This window comes from Hypanus sabinus, chromosome 2 (genome assembly GCF_030144855.1).
Source record: "Hypanus sabinus isolate sHypSab1 chromosome 2, sHypSab1.hap1, whole genome shotgun sequence".
Lineage (NCBI taxonomy): Eukaryota > Metazoa > Chordata > Chondrichthyes > Myliobatiformes > Dasyatidae > Hypanus > Hypanus sabinus.
The window spans coordinates 116246339-116268086 of NC_082707.1; positions in this window are offsets into that span (position 1 = coordinate 116246339).

The following is a 21748-nucleotide window of genomic DNA, read 5'->3' on the forward strand; positions in this document are numbered from 1 at the left end:
ACTAGTACAGAGATTGGGGCTGGAGATGGATTTGGAGTGATTCATGATCTGGGGGCATCAGATGGTATTGTGGTCCAGCAGGGATCATGGATTGGGGGCATCCAGGGCCACTGGAGTTGGAGACGCTGGGTTCTGCAGGCTGGAGATGGGTGACCTTCTGACCCTTGCTGGATGTAAGGAAGGCAAAGAACCGATGGTTGAAAGTGTGGATCCGGTGGAGGAGAAAGTATCGGAGAAGTCCATTGCAGGTGGAGGAGAGAGAATCCTGAAGATGTGGCAGTGACTGAGACAGGGCCACCAGAATCTCCTCATGGTGGAGGGAAAATCAGTCAAATGAATGAGAGTACCTGGGGTCCTCAGTAGGTCCGAACCAAGAAGCCTGAAAATGGATTTGCAAGCCAAGTGTCACAAGATGGTGGTGAAGACAAGTTCCCAGGAGGGATATATGGCTGTGGTAGCACATAGTCTTAGAGTCAGAGGGCATCAGAGATCTCACAGAGGTTGCGATGAGAGAGGGTTTCTCTGAACTCCAATCAAGAGGAAGACAAACTTTTTTAGGGACTTCAGAGTGGATCAGTAAATCACAAACATGAGAAAATCTGCAGATGTTGGAAATCTGAGCAATGCACACTAAATGCTGGAGGAACTCAGTAGGCCAGGCAGCATCTATGGAAAAGAGTACGGTTGATGTTTTGGGGTGAGACCCTTCATCAGGAATGGAAAGGGAAGAAGTCAGATTAATAAGATTGTGGGAGGTGATAGATAAAACCGGGAGGGCGGTGGGGTAAAGTAAAGAGCTGGGAATTTGATTGGTGAAAGGGATAAAAAGCTGGAAAAGGAGGGAATCTGATAGGAGAGGACAGAAGACCATGAAAGAAAGGTGAAGATGTGTTTGCTGGTAGGATAAGAGATGACAGCCATATTTTATCGGCATTTATCTGCCCTCAACAAAATACCACAGTCTTGCGTTTTAAAGTAGTGCTTCCACTTTCACAACTGGAAGGTCTTAATCAGAACTGTTCAGCATATGATTTGCAGTTAGCACCACTTTTGACTTAACTGATCATCAATTTTTGATTCATGGCCTTGCATCTTTTTAATAGTGTCAATACCTGTTGCCTATGCTTTAACAATCTTTACCAAATGAGTTCCATTGCAGGAACAATATTAAACACTAGGGTGCATAGGAACATCATAAAATTGTACTATACTTTGAAAAATATGTTTTTGTTTGCTTAAGTTGGCTCATGTAAATTCCTGTCCTGAGGGTGAGATATTTTTAATCTGACACTCTCAAGCTTTATTCGCTTAACCTCCACGTCCTACTAATATTCTTTTCTAAAGATGTTGTTTTGTTACTATGTTTAATCGTGATCTTGTTACACCCATCAGGTACTTCAATGATGTATATTATAATTAATGTGTGCAAAATTTATTAATTTCCAGTGAGAAAATTTATTCTTAATCATCATGACCTACCCAAGCCTTCTGCACTGGGGCTATAAATTTCAGTGTCTTTACCTGAAAGCATTCACACTTGACTGAACAGAACTCAATCAAGTTAGAATAAGGAGGTAGAAATGTATTTTAGTTGTCCAAAAGGGCTGTTTTCAATTTCATGCTATATATTAGTCACGGTACAGGCAAAGCCTCAATGTGAAAAACAAGTATGAAAGACGTTTTTCTAGAGCATTTTTTTCAAAATAATATAGGTGCCAACTGCAAAGTCAGATCTTTGCTTTCAGTTATCTCATCCATCAATCCTTTCGAACTCCTAGCTTCAATTTGTTTTAAAAATGCCCAACTATTTTCACTGTCTGATTGTTTCTGAACCAGTTTCTGTATAAGGTTTGTTATAGTGCTTTGAACAGTTATCTCTCCCTGAGCTATTTTAACCATTTTACAATGTGTAGTCAAGTAATTGTGTCTGTCTTGGGCTCATTTTTCACCATGAATTTCCATAATAAGTTGCCTCATACTTAAACAGTTACTTTGGCTTCCCAATGCTTTACATCCAGTGTGAGTCCATCTTCAGCTTCTTCTAAAGAACTCAGACAGACAGGACATCTAGACCACACTTTGGGAGGTGGCTGTTCAGAAACAGTTCTCTGAAAATGGTCACCTGATGACAGGGCCCCTTAGAGCTTTGATGTACCGAGGCACCTTGCAGAAATCCATGGTTCCCTGAAAGTAGCAAAGCAAGTGGAAGGGGTGGTACAGAAAGTGTACAGGATACTTACCTTGATTGGTATAAAACTCAGGATGTCATGTTGCGGCTGGGAAAAACTTTGCTGAGGCTATATATGTGTGCACTTCATTGCAGGAAGCATGAGGATGGTTTGGATAGAGGACAGAAGGGGTTCACCAGCTGTTGCTTGCAATGCAGAGTAGGAGCCATAAGAGAGGTTTTCCCTGGAGCAGTAGAGGCTGAAGGGCAACCTGAGAGAGGTTTATAAAATTTTAAGAGGTCGAAGGAGATAGAGTCTTCTCCCTGTGGCAGTGGTGGCACAGTGGGGGAGGGGTGAGTGTTTAAAGGAGATTTATGAGACAAGATTTTCATGCAGAATGGTGGGTGCCTGGAATGCACTGCCAAGGGAAGTGGTAGAAACAGATACAATGGCCACATTTAACAGCAGGGGTTTCCAATCTTTATTTACTTGCCAAAAGTTGAGGGTTCTGTGGACGCCTGGTTGGGAACTCCCGTTTAAGAGGGATCTAGACAGGCATGTGAACAGGCAGGGAATAGAGGGATTCAGAGTACGTAAACAGGCTGATTAATTCAGCCTCATCGTTAGTGCAGATGTGATGCATTGAAGGGCCTTTTCCTGTGGTATACTGTTCTGTGTCCTGTATTATATTTAAAAGGGGCACAAACTTCTCAAAGAGAGAATAATTAATCATCATTTTCCTGATTTTAATTTTAAAGATATAATAATAAGTTATATCTAGGAATTCAAGTAATTTATTCTCATTCAAAAACACTTTTGAGAATCTTCCCAATCAATAACTTTAGCGAGGAACCGACTTCACCAGTGAGTGATGGAGAGTCACCATTCTCTAAGCTGAAACTATCAGTCAGTGGGTCAGATGTTCTGGTCCATTAGTTGCAACCTTAATCCATAGCAGTTTATCACTCAGTGAAAGATTTGGTTAAAAAACAGATCAGAACAAAATCAGTAACAATCATTAACGTTCCTTTTTCACAGTCCATTCTGCTACAGATATTCTGGTTACAGTTTAAAATGTTTGGTGCATTGCAAACTGATGTCACTTGATGTTCACAGATTATTTTATGATGACAAAGAGTTTCTTTCTGTACTTGTGGAGGAGTGGCTGCAATTTGAGTGTAAACATGTTTTGTGGTTTAAGAGGTTGCATTTCTTCAGCTTCGTAGCACATCTCATTCTTATTATTCATCTCTCTGTCAGTCCCACTATGTATAAACCTCTCTACACCCCAACCTGTGACTGTGAACACCCTTCAGGGATTAAACATTGTGACATTGTTTTCAAATGCAAATGGTACCAAAGTTCTTCAACAACTATCTACAATGCCTTAAATATATTTTCTGAGACAGCTCTGCATTTTATGTTAATTTTAAATCATTTTTGTGGCAAAATTCACAATAAAATTTGTAAAGCCTCCTTCCCTTGAAGGTTTTTAAAATTGTTAAATTAGTTAAAATTGAAAGCAGGAGCTTACCGTTTGGTCTTCCCCTAGTCTCTGATTCTCTGGAATCTGGAAGAACAAGAGAAGATCTCTTTCAATCATGAAAATTCTGGCGAGAAGATGCCGTGAAGATTTTTTCCCTGGTAGGAACATCTAGAACAAAGGAGTACCAAACAGTGTCTCAGGGCAGTGGAATGGACAGTTAAAAATGAAATAAGGGATTTCTCCTTGAAGAGAGCTGGAATTCTCCAACCCAGTGATAGTGGTATCATCAAGGCAAAGAGATAATAATGAATCAATGGTTTCATCCAAACAATGACGAGCAAGAACAAACCACTCGGTCTCGCAAACCCTGCCATATTGTGGATTTCCTGACCTGATCCTTCCAACTCCACTTTCCAGAATACCCAAACCCTTACACTTATAAGAACCTTGGCCACTAAAGTATTTAATGACTCTGCTTCAGTTTTTCTTTTTGAATTCCAAAGGGTGATGACTCTGAGAGAAAACAAAAATGCATCATCTCTTCTCTAAATTGGTTACTCTCGTTTTAAAATGAGACCCCTAGTTTTGGAATCTTCTAGAAACAGAACAGGAAACATCTTCTTCACATCCAGCTTGTCAAGATCTTTCAGATTCAGGTCCCTCACATTCCTCTAAACCCTAGTGGTCACAAGCCTCACCTTCCCAAAGATCCCTCAGTCCCTTTCGAAACACTGTAAGGAAATAGAGATGAGACCAACAATTGAATTAGCAAAGGTCTTGTTGAACTATGGAATAGGTTTCATGGGATTTTTGGGCTATTCCTGCTCTTATTCCTTACATTTTTGTCTTCCTATTTTGATAATAGCTGGGCTGGTGACATCAGCAAAGTGGCTGCAATACTTGATGCTCTTTGTATTTTAAAAAAGGAAACGCCAGGCTGCAACACAGCAGAGACCTTCCTTGTTAATCTAACAGTGCTCAGACAGAAAGTGCCATTGTCTTTCCAATTCCGATTCGACAAGTTGTCCGTTTATGTGACGTTAGCCTCATTGCAATGATTGATATACACTACACACCAAATGACTGTAGTTGTTGAATTCACCAAAAGGCAAGGAAACCCAAGCCTGAAAGTTTCGTAAGTTTGCTCACACTGGAAGTTCAGACTAATATGACCCTAAACTTCCATAACAGCTCCCAGCTCTGCATAATATTTCTCACGTCAACTTCTTACAAATACCTTTCTGTTTCTGTTGTTTTACAATTGACATGTGGATAGAACTTTATGAACTAGTACTGCCTGAAGCACCATGAAGTACTACAACAAAAACAAAAACAGTATTTGTTCAGCGTATAGTATGTGTCATCATTAAATACCATCAGGACACCATGATAATAATGCAGTCCTTTGCTGCAAAGATCTGTGTATGCTGTACTCACCCATGTAGCACTAGATTCACTGTTATACCAGGACAGTGGGTATCATCAAACACAGTCCAACTCTATGCACTTTCCACTCATATAGCTGTGCAATAACATTTACTACAAAAATAATTTCAAATATGTACACAAGAAAATAGGAACAATAATAGGCCACTCAGCCCATCAAGTTTGCCTTGCTATTCAATATGATTATGGTTCATCTGTTGCAGGTTTCGTTTCCTCCTCTCTGCCATGTCCCTACAGTCCTTAATCCCCCAATCCCTCAAAAAGCTATTTCACTCCACTTTAAATATTTCTGATGAGCTAACTTTCATAGCTCTCTCAGGCAGAGAATTCAAAAGATTCACTTGTCTCTGCAAGAAGAAAAGTCAACATAACTTGGCTCTAAATGATCTCTGTTGAGATTGTGACTCACACCTAGTTTTTTTTAAGTTTGCAGGGATGGCTTTGGGGATAGTGAGAGAGATAGAAGTCAGTTTAGCATTTAGAGACAGTGATGTAGGGAAGTTAGATGTTAGTTTAGGATTTAGGGACAGGGATGTGGGGGAATTAGATGTCAGGCCTTTTCTCCTTGTTCAAAGGCCAGTGACATGAGGCATGGCGTTCGTCTGGAGTTTGGGGTCCTATCGTTGGCCAGTCCAAGGGTCAATATGGATGATTGGAGCAAGAAGGTAGATCAGTTGTCGAGAAGTCAAAGCCTGGAGACTGGAGGCTGAAGGCCTGGCGCGGACTGGAGAGCTGTCTGTAGATGTGGGTGGGTGGGGTTAGGAAAGGGCTTGCTTTGCTGTTGTTATTTTGTTGCTTGTTGTTTTGTGTGTTCTATGAAGCACTATGACCATGCTGGAACGTATGGCAACTTCTGAGTACTGCCCCAGCACATCCTTAAATTGTGTTGGTTGTTAACACAAATGACACATTCCACTGTACATTTCTGTGTACATGTAATAAATAAATTAATCTGAATCTTGCTGAATTGCTTTTCTGCTGTCTCCACTGCTACTATATCTTTTCTTTGGTATTGGGGCCAAAACTGCACTCTGTTTCCCCTTAACTACTTATTGCATGGTACCTCTGACTTCTTGTATTTCATACAAAGAACATCTAGATCCCTCTGTACTGAATTGTAGCCCCTCTCCATTTAGACAGTCACCCACCTTTTCATTCATCATACCAAAGTAGATGACTTCACACTTTCCCAAACTAAACTCTGTCTGTTAAGATTTCATTCACATATTAAATCCATCTCTACATTGTTGCAGTGACCAAGCACTTAGATGCAATCACCAAGAAAGTGTCTTGGAGTCTCTGCTTCCTCGGAAGCTTAAGGTGATTTGACATGTCACCAGATATGCTACAGAAGCACTGTTGAAAGTAGCCTGACTGAGAGCATCGTAGCCGGCTAAGGCAATTCCAATTCAGATACACAAGAGGCTGCAGAAAGTAGTAGACACATCATGCCCGCCACAGTTAGCATCTACAGGAAGTGCTATTTCTGGAAGGCGGTATCTATCATCGAGGCTACTCACCATCTGGATAGTTTCTCTTATCCTGTCAGAGGCACAAACAACATTGACTATTACTACACAACTATCAAAGGTGCTTACTAGCCCATCCCCTGGTAAATCAGACCCCAAACATGCTCCTTACCCCCTGCTTACAAACAGAAGCTGAAATGTGAGGATCCAACACTGAAAGACATTCAGTGGTGGTTTGTGGAAATAGATGAGTTTTGAAATTAATAAGACTCAGCACTCAGCCTAGGTGAGTATGTCACTTTATCAGCAAACATGCTGAGGACTGTGGAGCAAAGAGCACAATCAGGCTAATCTCAAACCAGCCACTCCCTATGAAGTCTAAGACTGTGGTGTTCAAGTCAGGTAATGCTGAACTTCACAGGAAATGTCTCAATTGCCTTCAATACCACACAACCCTCACTGCTGGGGGAAAAGCTCCAATGCAGGTCAGCATTTTTGTGTCATCAGCACATTTGGACACCTTACACTCTGCTCCCACCTCCAGACCATGACTGTAAATAGTAAATAACTGAAGGCTAAGAGCTGATTCCTGGGGTACTCCACAAGTTACAATATCCAGTAGCAGCTGGGGTGATATCAAATATATCATCATGCTTTGGGATAGTACCTTGCTGCCAGGGAAGAAATGCTGGAAACCACAGAACAGTGAATGAAGTTCGTGTCTTCAACACCTGGGCCAGCCTCAACTGACAGCATAGCTGTGACAGCTTTACAGCTCTGTAAATATCTGAATGTGACCTGAAGACAGGGCAAGAACTAGATGCATTTGACAGTCAAGGACTCAGAGGAACTTGCCAGATTGAACCCCAGCCAGGTTTGACAAGAGTGGACAATATCCGAATGCAAGTTGTGAGATTCGGAAAATGTAAATTATAGGGTTGTGAAGCTGAAGAGTTAAGTGATCACTTCACACTACATGGTGAACGTTTGAGTTGTTTGAATCAATTGTGACTAGCGAACAAGTATAGTTGTTTGGCAACGTCATTACCTGGAATGTTTTTAATGTATGTTGTATGCAATTAGCAACAAAGCAAACCTAAAATAAATATTTTGTTCATTCCAACTTTCTATGTGATGTCCATTATTTAATCCAAACTAATACACTTCCTCCAATACCATGAGCTCATATACACCAATCTCTTACATGCTCCCATGACAGACACCTTTTGAAAGTCCAAATCTAGTCACTATGCCTACTCTGCTTGTTAGATCCTCATGAAACCACGTTGACTTTGGTTTGAATCGATTAATCTTTCTTAAATGAAGAGTCCATTCATCTAGGTGGAAAGGGGATTAAAATATCCATATTTGGTGGGCCAAATCTTCAGAGGATTATACAAGGAAGAATAAAACAACGGCAGAGATGAAACCGTGTCAGATAGGGAGGTAAAATGATAGACAGTACTTGTTCGAAGCAAAAGTGGTGATATGAATAAAGCAATAACTAGAAAGTGTTACTTAATCAAGAGGCAGTGTGCAGAGAGAACCAGAGATAAAGTTTCAGATTGATGACCCTTTCATCTGAGTAGCAGAAATTTTCTGTGGGGAAGCTGAAGCAGTAGTGAAATGAAGAACGAGAAAGCATCAGAGAAAGAAATGCAATAGCAGAGTACCTGAGAGAGATGAAATGAGAGAGAGCACACACACAAACCGAATGTTCTGGAGCCAGGGTCTTGCCACTATCCACCCATTGCTGACTCTCACAGCCAAGTCTATCTACATAACTTTCATGGTGGAAGTAGGTTTCTTTTCCCATATAGTAAGCCCTCCCATGTGGGTCTGCTGGGAAGAACATCTCAGTAAATTAGTGTCTACCTTTCCTCTCTTTCCAACTAATCAACTTTATTATTTTAGACTCTTGATGTCCTGCAGCCTCCTGACCCCAGGTTGGACTGATAAGTAATTGTAATTAAAATGGAGATGGATAGGGCATTCAGTGATAGACCACACGGAAGCAATATTTAAATGGAGCCAGGCATCTCCAGTATCCTGGATTCTCTATGTGGTGACATTGATGCTTTGTTTCCATCTCTGAATTAATGCCAGAGCAAATATCTTTGAATTTGCAACACAGTTCATATCCTCCTCTGGATATGTTGCAATGGCTTGTTTCCATTACCAAGGTCTTTTAAAATTCTGTGGGGGATTCTATTCAATCCAATCTCCTTTCAACATGAATTAACTTTCAAACCTTTCCAAGGCTGAGCAGGGAGGATGCAGGGACGACACTTCCCCTGATTAAACTGTCCTAGAATCAAGGGTCAGACATCTCAGAATGACGCAAGGATGACCCCACTTGGAGTACTGTGCTCAGTTCTGGTCACCTCACTACAGGAAGGATGTGGAAACCATAGAAAGGGTGCAGAGGAGATTTACAAGGATGTTGCCTGGATTGGGGAGCATGCCTTATGAGAATAGGTTGAGTGAACTTGGCCTTTTCTCCTGGGAGTGACGGAGGATGACAGGTGACCTGATAGAAGTGTATAAGATGATGAGAGGCATTCATCCTGTGGAGTTAGAAACTTGTTCCCAGGGATGAAATGGCTAACACAAGAGGCACAGTTTTAAGATGCTTGGAAGTATGTACAGAGGAGATATCAAGGGTAAGTTTTTTTTTACACAGAGTGAGTGCTTGGAATGGGCTGCCAGCGACGGTGGTGGAAGTGGATACAATAGGGTCTTTTAAGAAACTCTTGGATAGGTACATGGAGTTTAGAAAAATAGAGGGCTGTGGGTAACCTCTAAAGTAAGTACATGTTCAGCTCAGCATTGTGGGCTGAAGGGCCTGTATTGTGCTGTTGGCTTTCTATGTTTCTATGATTTAGGACCAAGGTGAGATGAAATATTTTCATGCAGCAGGTGATGTATTTTGATATAGGTGCCATGGTCCAGTCCGTGAAATCCACATTCCGGTTCACGGTCCGGTCCTTGCTCCTTATTCCAGGTTTTCTGGGTTTCCCCAGTTTCTGTTGAGGCACCTGATTCTTGTCTGGGCTGGCTTCATAAATAGCTTCAGGATTCAGCCTCTGGCTACTGGATTGTTCCTGTCCAAACCTCCTGTCTCTTCACCTCCCTCCTGGAGCCTTGCCCTGTTTGGAACTGTCGGTCTGTGTCCACGCCTTTGCTAGGGAGGTCTGGCTGTTTTGCTGCTACCTAGCATTGGGAACTGTCTCGTCATGTTCAGTGTTATCACTCCCAGCCCTATGTCCTGTACCCAAGGAGGGGTCTGGGCTCTGTGTTCTATGTTCCTGTCTCTTCCAAGGCTCTGGGTTCTCGTCATGTCCATGCGCCTCGCCCAGCACAGGAGTACCTTGCTCAGCCCGGTGCTGGGATTCCCTCGTCCTGTGCTGGGGTTCCCTTGTCCAGTCCGGGAGTCTCACGTCCAGTCCTATTGTCCTCCTTTGACCCAGGTTCAGTGTTCAGTGTCCCTGTCTTTTACTTGACCAAGTCAAGGCTTCGGGGTCTCGTCCAGTCCTAGTCACGTCCAAGGTGCTTGTCCTGTTCTAGCCATGGCTCTGTGTTCTTGTCTTGTCATGTGCCTTGCCCAGCCCAGTGGTTCCTTGTCCAGCCTGATACTGGGATTCCCTCGTCCTGTGCTGGGGTTCCCTTGTCCAGGAGTCTCATGTCCAGTCCTGTTGTCTCTCCCTTGACCAAGGCTCTGTTTTCATCTTGTCCATGTGCCTCGCCCAGCACAGGAGTACCTTGCCCAGCCCGGTGATGGGATTTCCTCGTCCTGTGCTGAGGTTCCCTTGTCCCATCCAGGGGTCTCACATCCAGCCTCTCTTCAGCCTGTTGCCACGTCTTGTCCTCGCTGGGTTCTGGAGTCCCAGGTTCTGGGTCCTTGTCCAGTCTCTGGCTCAGAGTCCAAGCCCAGGCTCCTAGTTCCCAGTTCCATGTCTTGGTTCCCTATCCTAGTCAGGTTCTAGCCCAGGCCCAGAATCCTTGTCTCATCTGGGACCGGTGTCATGTCCAGTGTCCTTTCTTCCCCATTTTCCTTGCTTCCTTCTCATGCCTAGTCCTGTTCCTGATAGTTCAATGTCTGTGTCTTGCATTTGAGTCTGCTCCCAATGCCCATCTTATGACGATAGGGTACCCAGGATGTTTGTGGACACTCAGTCATTTGAAAGAGACTGAGGGATTTCTGAATACTAAGGTTATCATAGACTATGAGGATAGCACTGGAAGATCTATGTCCATTCCTCCTAGTTTTTCAACTGGTTAGAAAAAATCCTTTTACTGCATGTAGGGCCTTCATAATGTTATATGCTTTAATTAAATCTCCCTCAGCTGCCTCCAAGAAGTGAAAAGGTTGCCATAACTTCCTTATGCTTGAATTAGATGTTTAAGGAGCTTTGTGAATTTCAAAGAAAACCAATCCACAATAAAACGTTGATAATCCAGGGCATCGAGAGTCTAAAATAATGAAGCTGATTAGTTGGAAAGTGGAATTTTGTCTCATGAGATGCTGTTTCCCACACATCATAAGATTCTTTGGGGTCTTATTTCCTGTGTATCCTTGAAATGGACTAGGTTCACTTAAAACCTTATTACTTAAAACTTTAAAAAGAATCAAAATCCTATCAGGTTGCCAAAGGTCCAATAGTCTTGCAAATCTAATCTTGCCTACATGACATGACAAATGATTGGGGATGATGGCACACCATTTGCAAGCTCTCCTGGGATTGGCTGTGCCTTTGCCCTCTCACAGGATTACAGGCTTACAATTTGGTGCTCTGGTTTTCTGTCCTTTTGGAAGGGGCTGTCAAGCCTCAGTTACTCATTTCTTGGAGCTAATGTTCACTGTGCTGGAAGGCAGCTGAATGTCATAGGGCTGAACTTTTCTGAAGTTTCTGCCTGATGCTGGATGTGCGAAACTTCACATTGGATTGGAATCTTGAGGCATGAGTTAATGCAGAAAATGTCATATTAGAACATAATGTACAGTAAGCTGGCACTCAGCAGCGACTCCTTCAAATTCATCGGCGGCAACAGCTCAATTTCTACCTTTGATGTCTCTTTTTTTCCTTTCCGGGGCTGCTGGGCTTCTGTCTTCCGTTCTTTACGGTGGTGGAACCCACTCACGATCAGCCGGATTTTGAAATCCCAAGGACGTGGCCAAGAAGACGAGTGCACTTCTGGGGTTCCATGGTTTTGTGGACCTGTGGACAGGTCGATTCTATGCCAGCGCTGCCGACTGGAGCATCCTGAAAGAAAACGGAACATCAGGAACAGTGGATTGGCTGTTAGGGGCTCTATAATGGGCAAATAGTGCTTTTCCCTCTCCCTCTCCCTCGTTGTGGAAAAACAGATGTTTAACACCATAAATTTTTTTGAATCGGGAGCAAGTTACAGCTTGTGATTCAGCTGGGAGCTCAGAGAATTCGACCGTGTCGGTAGGATTTAAGCCTACCTGGTCAATACCTGTGGAGGAGGGGGAACTGCGCAGGCGCGAGTGACGTCAGCGTCGAGCGCGCACTTTAAAAGGCAGGACTTCTCGTCAGAGTGGGCAGCGGAGTCCGTGGAAACAGAGTCCTGGGCTTCGGCAAGCTTGTGTGATTGCTCGCTGAGGGGAAGAAGGTAAGGTCGCTAGGTGCTTTTTAGACTTATTCCATTAATCCAGTTCAGGTATGGGGGAGACGGTCAGAGCAGTGGTGTGCTCCGTATGCAGTATGTGGGAGGTCAGGGTCAACACAGTTGTCCCTGATGACCACACCTGCAAAAGGTGCGTCCAGCTGCAGCTCCTATCAGACCGAGTTAGGGAGTTGGAGCAGGAGCTGGATGAACTACGGATCATTCGGGAGGTGGAGGCAGAGATAGATAGGAGTTATCAGGAGGTAGTCACACCAAAAAACCAAGAAGTAGGCAGATGGGTGACGGTCCAGAGAGGCAGGGGGAGCAGGCAGAGAGAGCAGAGCACCCCTGCGGCCATTCCCATTAACAATAAGTATACCGTACTGGATACTGTTGATGGGGATGACCTACCAGGAATGAGTTGTAGTGGTCCTGCCTCTGGCACAGAGGTTGAACCCTCAACTAGGAAGGGGAGGAGGGAAGAGAAGAGAGCGATAGTTTTAGGGGACTCTATAGTTAGGGGGGCAGATAGGAGATTTTGTGGGGCAGATCGGGAGTCTCGGATGGTATGTTGCCTCCCTGGTGCCAGGGTCCGGGACATCTCAGATCGGGTGCAGGCTATTCTTGAGAGTGAGGGCATGAACCCAGATGTAGTGGTCCATGTAGGGACCAATGATGTAGGTAAGGTGAGTGAGGGGGTCCTGCTTAGAGAGTTCAGGGAGTTAGGAGTGAAGCTGAAAGGCAGGACCTCCAGGGTGACAATCTCGGGATTGCTACCTGTGCCACGTGCGAGTGAGGCGAAGAATAGAATGATTATGCACATTAATACGAGGCTGAGAGCATGGTGCAGGAAGGAAGGGTTCAGGTTTTTGGATAATTGGTCTTTGTTCCAGGGACATTGGGATCTGTTTCGAAGGGATGGTCTACATCTGAACCGGAGGGGTACTAACATTCTTGCAGGAGTATTTGCCAGTGCTGCTCGGGGGGGGTTTAAACTAGATGTGCAGGGGGCAGGGATCCAGATCCAGAGGGTTGGTCAGAAGGTGCATGGGGTTAAATGTGTACAAGGTTTGGGTGATCTTGAGAAGGTCATCAAAATTCAGGGTGCAATTTACCCGATGGAAGTTCAAGGAGCTGGGTTAGGTACAGTAGACAGTGTTTTAAGCAAAGAGAGGAGGAATGGGCTAAGAATTCTATACTTGAATGCGCGTAGTGTCAGAAATAAGACAGATGAGCTTGAAGTTCAGATGAAAATGGGGAACTACAATATTGTTGGGATAACGGAGACATGGCTGCAAGGGGATCAGGCCTGGGAATTGAGTGTACCAGGGTATACGTGCTATCGTAGAGACAGAAATATGGGAAGAGGGGGTGGGGTGGCCCTGTTGGTGAGGAATGAGATTCAGTCCTTAGCAAGAGGTGACTTGGGAACAGGGGAAGTAGAGTCTGTGTGGATTGAGCTGAGGAACAGTAAGGGTAAAAAGACCCTAATGGGTGTTGTGTACAGGCCCCCAAACAGTAGCGTGGATATTGGGTACAAGTTGATTAGGGAGTTAACATTGGCATGTGCTAAAGGTAATGCAGTCGTTATGGGAGATTTCAACATGCAGATGGACTGGGAGAATCAGGTAGGTGCTGGACCCCAGGATAGGGAGTTTGTGGAGTGTCTAAGGGATGTATTTTTGGAACAGCTTGTGCTTGAGCCAACCAGGAACGAGGCTATTTTGGACCTGGTGATGTGTAATGAACAGGAATTGATAAGTGATCTTGAAGTAAAGGAGCCATTAGGAAGTAGTGATCATAACATGATAAGTTTTTATCTACAATTTGAGAGGGATAGGGGCAGATCAGAGGTGTCAGTGTTGCAATTAAATAAAGGAGACTACGGAGCCATGAGGGATGAGCTGCCAAAGTTAAATGGGCAGATGCCCTGGCAGGAAAGACAGTGGATCAGCAGTGGCAGATATTCTTGGGCATAATACAAAAGATGCAAATGCAGTTCATTCCAATGAGAAGGAAGGATTCAAAGAGGGGGAAGGGGCCACAGTGGTTGACAAAGGAAGTCAGAGATTGTATAGCATTAAAGAAAAAGAAGTATGACAGGGCTAAGATGAGTGGGAATACAGATGATTGGGAAAGTTTTAAGGAACAGCAGATCTTAACTAAAAAAGCAATATGGAGAGAAAAAATCAGGTATGAGCTCAGTCTAGCCAGGAATATAAAAGGGGATAGCAAAAGCTTTTTTAGCTATGTGAAGAGAAAGAAGATAGTTAAGAACAATGTTGGCCCCTTGAAGAATGAATTGGGAGAAATTGTTATGGGAAACAGGGAAATGGCAACAGAATTTAATGCATACTTTAGATCTGTCTTCACCAGGGAGGACACAAGCAATTTCCCAGATGTATGGATGGGCCACGGGTCATAAGATATCAGAGGAATTGAGACAGATTGACATTAGGAAAGAAACTGTGATGAGTAGACTGGTAGGACGGAAGGCTAATAAATCCCCGGGTCCAGATGGTCTGCATCCGAGGGTTCTAAAAGAGGTGGCTCAGGAAATTGCGGATGCATTGGTAATCATTTTCCAATGTTCCTTAGATTCAGGAGCAGTTCCTGAAGATTGGAGAGTGGCTAATGTTGTCCCACTTTTCAAGAAGGGAGGGAAGGAGAAAACGGAGAACTATCGCCCTGTTAGCCTAACGTCAGTCGTAGGGAAGATGCTTGAGTCCATTATTAAGGACGAAATAGTGGCACATCTAGATGGCAGAAATAGGATTAGGCCGAGCCAGCATGGATTTACCAAGGGCAAATCATGCTTGACTAATCTGTTGGAGTTTTTTGAGGGTGTAACAAGGATGTTAGATGAGGGTAAGCCAGTAGATGTTGTGTACCTAGATTTTCAGAAGGCATTCGATAAGGTGCCACATAGGAGATTGGTGAGTAAAATCAGAGCTCATGGCATTGGGGGCAGGGTTTCAACATGGATAGAAAACTGGTTGGCAGATAGAAAGCAAAGGGTAGCAGTGAATGGGTGTTTCTCAGACTGGCTGTAGGTGACTAGTGGGGTACCACGGGGCTCTGTATTGGGACCACAGCTCTTTACGATTTATGTCAATGATTTAGATGAGGGCATTGAAAACTATATCAGCAAGTTTGCTGATGATACTAAACTGGGTGGCAGTGTGACATGCGAAGAGGACATTAGGAGAATACAGGGAGACTTGGATAGGCTGAGTGAGTGGGCAGATACTTGGCAGATGTCATTCAATGTGAATAAATGTGAAGTTATCCACTTTGGAAGCTGGAACAAGAGGGCAGAGTATTGTCTGAACGGTGTCGAGTTAGGTAAGGGAGAAATGCAAAGAGACCTAGGAGTCCTAGTTCACCAGTCAATGAAGGTGAATGAGCAAGTACAACAGGCAGTGAAGAGGGCAAATGGAATGTTGGCCTTTATTACAAGGGGAATTGAATACAAGAGCAAGGATGTTCTTTTGCATTTGTACAGGGCCCTGGTGAGACCACACCTGGAATATTGTGTACAGTTTTGGTCTCCAGGTTTAAGGAAGGACATTCTGGCAATTGAGGAAGTGCAGCGTAGATTCACTAGGTTGATTCCTGGGATGGCAGGGCTGTCTTACGCAGAGAGATTGGAGAGATTGGGCTTGTACACTCTGGAATTGAGGAGATTGAGAGGGGATCTGATTGAAACGTTTAAGATAATTAAAGGATTTGATAGGATTGAGGCAGGAAATATGTTCCAGATGTTGGGAGAGTCCAGTACCAGAGGGCATGGATTGAGAATAAGAGGTCAGTTATTTAAAACAGAGTTGAGGAAGAGCTTCTTCTCTCAGAGAGTTGTGGAGGTGTGGAATGCACTGCCTCGGAAGACGGTGGAGGCCAATTCTCTGGATGCTTTCAAGAAGGAGCTAGATAGATATCTGATGGATAGGGGAATCAAGGGATATGGGGACAAGGCAGGGACTGGGTATTGATAGTGAATGATCAGCCATGATCTCAGAATGGCGGTGCAGACTCGAGGGGCCGAATGGTCTACTTCTGCACCTATTGTCTATTGTCTATAAATCAGTGAGTTGTCACATAACGTCCCCCTTCTTGCTGCGAAAGGGGACACCTCTCTGCCCCTTTTTTTATGGAGAGGGAGAGCTTGTGGTGTGTCGAATTGTTGGGTGTATGATTAGTTTTTGTTGTACTGAGGATCATGGTCTTTATTGGGGGCTTTCCTATTGCACGCTTGGTGGGTGGAGGGTGCTGGTGCTTTTTTTGTGAAGTTGGTGGGGGAGGGAAGGGTCATTGCTTTGTGCTTGTGCGTGGGAGTGGGGAGGCTTGGGGATTCTAACATTCGAACTGTCACTCATTCCTTGGGGCCCTCTTCTGTTTTCATGGATGTCCGCAAAGAACAAGTATGTACATTGCTTGTCCTGATGAAGGATCTCAGTCGACAGTGCTTCTCCTTATAGATGCTGCCTGGCCTGCTGAGTTCCACCAGCATTTTGTGTGTGTTGTTTGTATATTGCATACCTTTCTCTGATATTAAATGAAACTATTGAATTGATATTTCAAACACCTTGAATGGAGTCTGCAAACGGTACAGTGCCAGGTAGAGTTGGGATACTTGGTGGGCAGTCTGACTTTGAGGAACATTGCAACTAAGAACACTTTGTGCTGGAAAAAACAGAACATCTGGAAAAGCCAGATAATTTTGACACTGCACTGAGCTGATCAGTTCAATTATGTTAGAGAGTGGCAAAATCGTCAACTGGGGGCTCAACCTCAGATTCATCATCTGGGAGTCTGAAGGCAAGGGTTGATACAAACATTCTGATGCTGAAAGAATGGGTTCCTTTGAAGGAGGTGCCAGAGCAGGACGTAAGGACACGGCAGAGCTGCTAAGGGACTGCCTTTCCAACTCCACTGACCCCGATTCTGCACTGCTCCTTCCCAGCTATCCCACCACACCACAAAAATGTGCTTGTAGACAGGATATTATGCCCCTAGAATGCCAGCAGAATAGAATAAGATTTGTGTAAAAATGTGTGCCTGTTCCTCGGTGTAGACAGCCTGTTGCTGTGCCTCATCGCCCTATCCCAATTGCTATGAGATCAATTGTCCTCAACTTCCGATCAACTTTCAAAATCAAAACCTCATCCACTGTTTATCGCTGGCGATTTGCTTTGCGCATACTTGCCTTCTTTTTTGCTGCATCAGCGGCCTCACCGCCGGAAAATCCCAGCGGTTGTCTAGCAGTTCCGAAGACTCGCAAGGCCACGAATGATCCACGTTGCACGTTCCCATCAAAATGATTCACAAAGGGCTACTTTATGTCCTTTTTATTAAAGCACAGTGTACCTTAAAAGTGCAAATACGAACGCGAGTGCGCTCCCAATACTGTTGCACTAATCTTTAAGATCCACGCGCCCCGTTGTCAAGTAGATCGACATGCTCTCTTGACGCTCCCACAGTCCAACCTTCTTGAGTATACTTAATGACCATCAACCACTGCTGGCGTACAACAAATACGAGAGAAGAAATTTATCCTAATCTCAATCTTAAAGAAAGCCTGCTTTAGACTAACCAACTAGGGAAACCCCCTTCCAACTTTATACGATGCAGGGAGATTGCCTTTACCGTTTTATTGGAAGCTAATTGTTAACTCATTTTTCAATCTCGTCAGTACACTCGATAATGAACCAGGTCTGGTATTGGTCATAAATGCACGTACAGCGTCTACTGGAAGTCTTCAGCAGATCAGGTGGTAGAAACACGGTTAGTGTTTCAGGTCAATAGCTTTTCATCAGATCTGTGAAAGATCTCAATTGCAGTAAACGGCCATCGAGCCCGTTCCTTTCCCCAGAGACACTGTCTGGCCTGCTGAACATTTCCAACGTTTTCATTTCAATTTTTCCAACGTTTTAATTTCAGATTTCCTGCGCTTGTACTTTCTTTTGTTCTTCATGCGTGTAAAAGGCTGGCCATTTATAGCCATCTTCCTCGCGATCCATACCCTCTTTCCATCCCTCCTACTTTAAAATTCCCTTTGATCATTAAACCCCACGGTGGAGATCCAGGCAGCCAATTTGCCGCGCTTAAGATGCATCCTGCACGCAGACCGGCCGGACACCGGGACACCAATTCTCAGAGCTTCTTTGAGGATAACGGTAGGATCCAACCAGCTAACAACGTTCCCTCTTATTTTTGTTTACAGCTGCGCGGACCAACTATTGTACTGAACAGGAATTTTTTTTTAACACGGTCTGAAAGCTGCTCGGCTCTTTAATGAAACATGGCAACAAAGACTATGTGAGCACGAGAATTTCAGTTGCTCGCAGCTCAGAGAAAACGTGCCCGCCAACCAAAACCAACTCGTGAACTTGCTCTGCCAATTAAAGACTCCTCCTAATCGTCCTTCAACTGATAACTTGCGATAAATCTCCTCCCCTCCGGTGAGATTTTGACAGGTTAAAACTAGCCTCGCGCTCCACTGCGCGTCGGATCGACGTGAGAGGAACGTGGGCTGAAACAAGCAGCAAATTAAAGTTCACTGCAGTTACACGGATACGTCTTTGAGTAAGTTTTGCGTCTTTCTCTTGAATTTCTTGCTGGAAACTCTTAACTTTAATTGCCCTGTACCGAGGATATTGACACAATCTTGTCACAAATGATATTCCAAAATTTTTGTTACTTTTATAGATTTTTAATCATTACAATAATTACAACGTTAGGAACATGTATATATTCATGATTTTTAATTTTTTTATTAATATCTATGAAACATACTGCGCTACACCACTGGTGGATATTATTAATGTCATAATAATTAAGAAAAATAATTTATTATTGGTTATAGTTGAAGTTACAGCAGTTATTGACATAATTGTATTTAACAGGCGTTTTACTTTTAATTGTTAAGCAAATTTGTTTAATATGTCATTGTTGAGTTTACTACTAAAGATTGGAAACGAATGATTCTTATTTCAGCTTTTAACAATTCCATCTACGATGCAATGTTTATTTTGACCACTTTCATATGATTGAGACGTGATTTTAAAAAGATATTTCTATTTCCGGTTTGCTGTTTTGGGGAGTTCTTCAATATGGTTGGTTATCGGGCCTCCCAACTGCTCCCTGTCGTTCTCCCGTGTTTTAGACTTTAGTGAAACATTGAACAAGCTCCCCACAAAAATTGTGAGTTGGTACGTTGAATCCAAAATTAACGAGGTCACAGAAGACAGGGTGGAGAACTAATGGTGTTTCATGAGGCTCCGTGTTGGGACCTCTACAGCCTGCAATACATATTAATGATTTGAATAAAGATGCAGGTGGTCTAATTCATAAGGTCGTATATGATATGAAAATTAGTGGAGCAATGCACAGCGAGGAAAACTGTCAAAGAATGGAGCAGGATATGGATTGTTTTGAAATTTGGGTGGCGAAATGGTAGATGGAATTTAATCCTAGTTGCTCGGTTTTGGTCATATGCAAGAGCAGAATAAGTGCCACGGGTCTTAGAACAGAAGATCGCTGGTGCTCGTCCATAGGTTCCTGAAGGTGGCAACACAAGTTGCTAAAGAGGTGACATGGCATGTGCAGAACTTTGATATGGCCACATATGCAGTTTTGTAGGTTATTCAGGCTGCAGCGCTACTGGAGGCTTTGGAGACGGCGGAGGAGGAGTTTGCCAGGATTAGCATGCATTGCCTATAAGGAGAGGTTGGAAACATGTCGATTGTTTTCACTAGATAGAAGTATATAAAATTATGAGGTGTAGGTAAAGGTAGTCCGAGTCTTCCCAAATGGAAATGTTAAATGCCAGATACCAAAGCTTTAATCCGGCTGTTATATGGCTCTTCAACAAGACATTAAAGTACAAATTCCTTTTCAATTACCTCAATCTACCTCGTCATGGTTCATGCACCTTTTTGTCTGAGCTTCCTCTAACTAACAAAATATTCTGTTACTGCTTTTCACATGATCTGTGTGGATGCAATGAAAAGCTAACATCTGTATGTTGGTACATGTGCAAATAATAAACCAATTCGATGTCCAGGTACAAGATTGGAAGATGGGGGAGGGGCGGTAACCAAAGTTGTAGACATTTTTTCTTTACAGTTCAAGTGTTAGACTCCTGGAACACTGCCAAAGTTCACGGCAGAAATATGTACCATAACACTTAAACATTTGGACAAACACACAAGGAATAGAGAGAAATGGATCATCCGCAGGTTGATGGGATTAGTTTAACATCGTATCCTCTGTTGTTCTGTATGCTGTTTGTTTATCTGGTCGCTGGCAATATTAGAACCCAAATACGGAGGAACGACAGACTCCAATGTAGAGACGGTAATTAGAGTTTTTCACAATTGCAAAAAAATATTGCTGGCTCGGCAAAACTAGGACCCTGCGATTAGTACTAACCGAGCATCCGCTTAAATAACACAAGTAACACGGAATCCCCGACCCATGAAAAAATATAATAACCTTAAACAAGGCACCTGGAGACCACATTACAAAGAGCGAGTCATTTGAGGAAAAAGCACGAGAAACTCAAATGATTAACGATCGTTAATCAGCAATTAACCATTTCAGGTGCACAAAAACGTGAGGCCAGTGCCCTCCGCGCCCTGCACAGGTGGAAGAGCTCTTCACAGAAGCGAGGGTGAAGTGAAAAGGTGGAACGGGGAGCCTGAAGAGATGTTCCACCCAGCCTTTCCCACTAGCTAGAGACCCAAATGGTCTTTTCAGGTGATGTGGTGATCCACTTATACTAAAAATTTTATACTTTGTATAACACCTGCCCTCTACCTGAAGGGCAGACCCGGAGTTGACTATCACCTGCCACTTCATCCAACTCCCACTCGGCTCCATCGGTCGGTGGCTTCCTGCACTGTTGTAATTAAGCCCGATGAAAGATCATCTGCTAAGGCACTTCTCAATATTCCAGACTCAATATCAAGACCAACAACGTCACATAATTTCCTTTTTATAAAAAAAAATCGGAACAAATCGATTCTGCTGCACATAATCTGTTACTGACTTGAATTTTCTCTCATTACCACCACAAGATCCGCTAAGCATTACCTTTAGCTCTGCATTTCACAACTTTTCCATCATTTTGTTCAGAATCAGTCGTAGAAAGGTACAACTTGGAAACACTGAGTTCTTTCTTCAACCCCCTCCACCCCCCCACCCCCAATTAACCCATCAACACAGTTCAGACTATGCGGACTATCTACAGGAAGCACAGCAGCAATTCACCAAAACACTTTGAAAAGTACTTTTCATTTTTGTAATATATTTTTATTGAAGTTCATGAAACAAACATTTCCATACGATGTATTTCAGACATTGTACATGTATATCATATAATCATATATCACAAATCACAAAGTATTTATCTGAGGTATACACTTATAGAAAAGAGTGGAAAGAAAAAAAACAAGCAAAAGGAAAGAACTATGTGCAAGTAGGGAGTGATTTTTTTTTTACAACAGATTCATTGATTTGTGAGAATAAAATCAGGCCTATGAAGC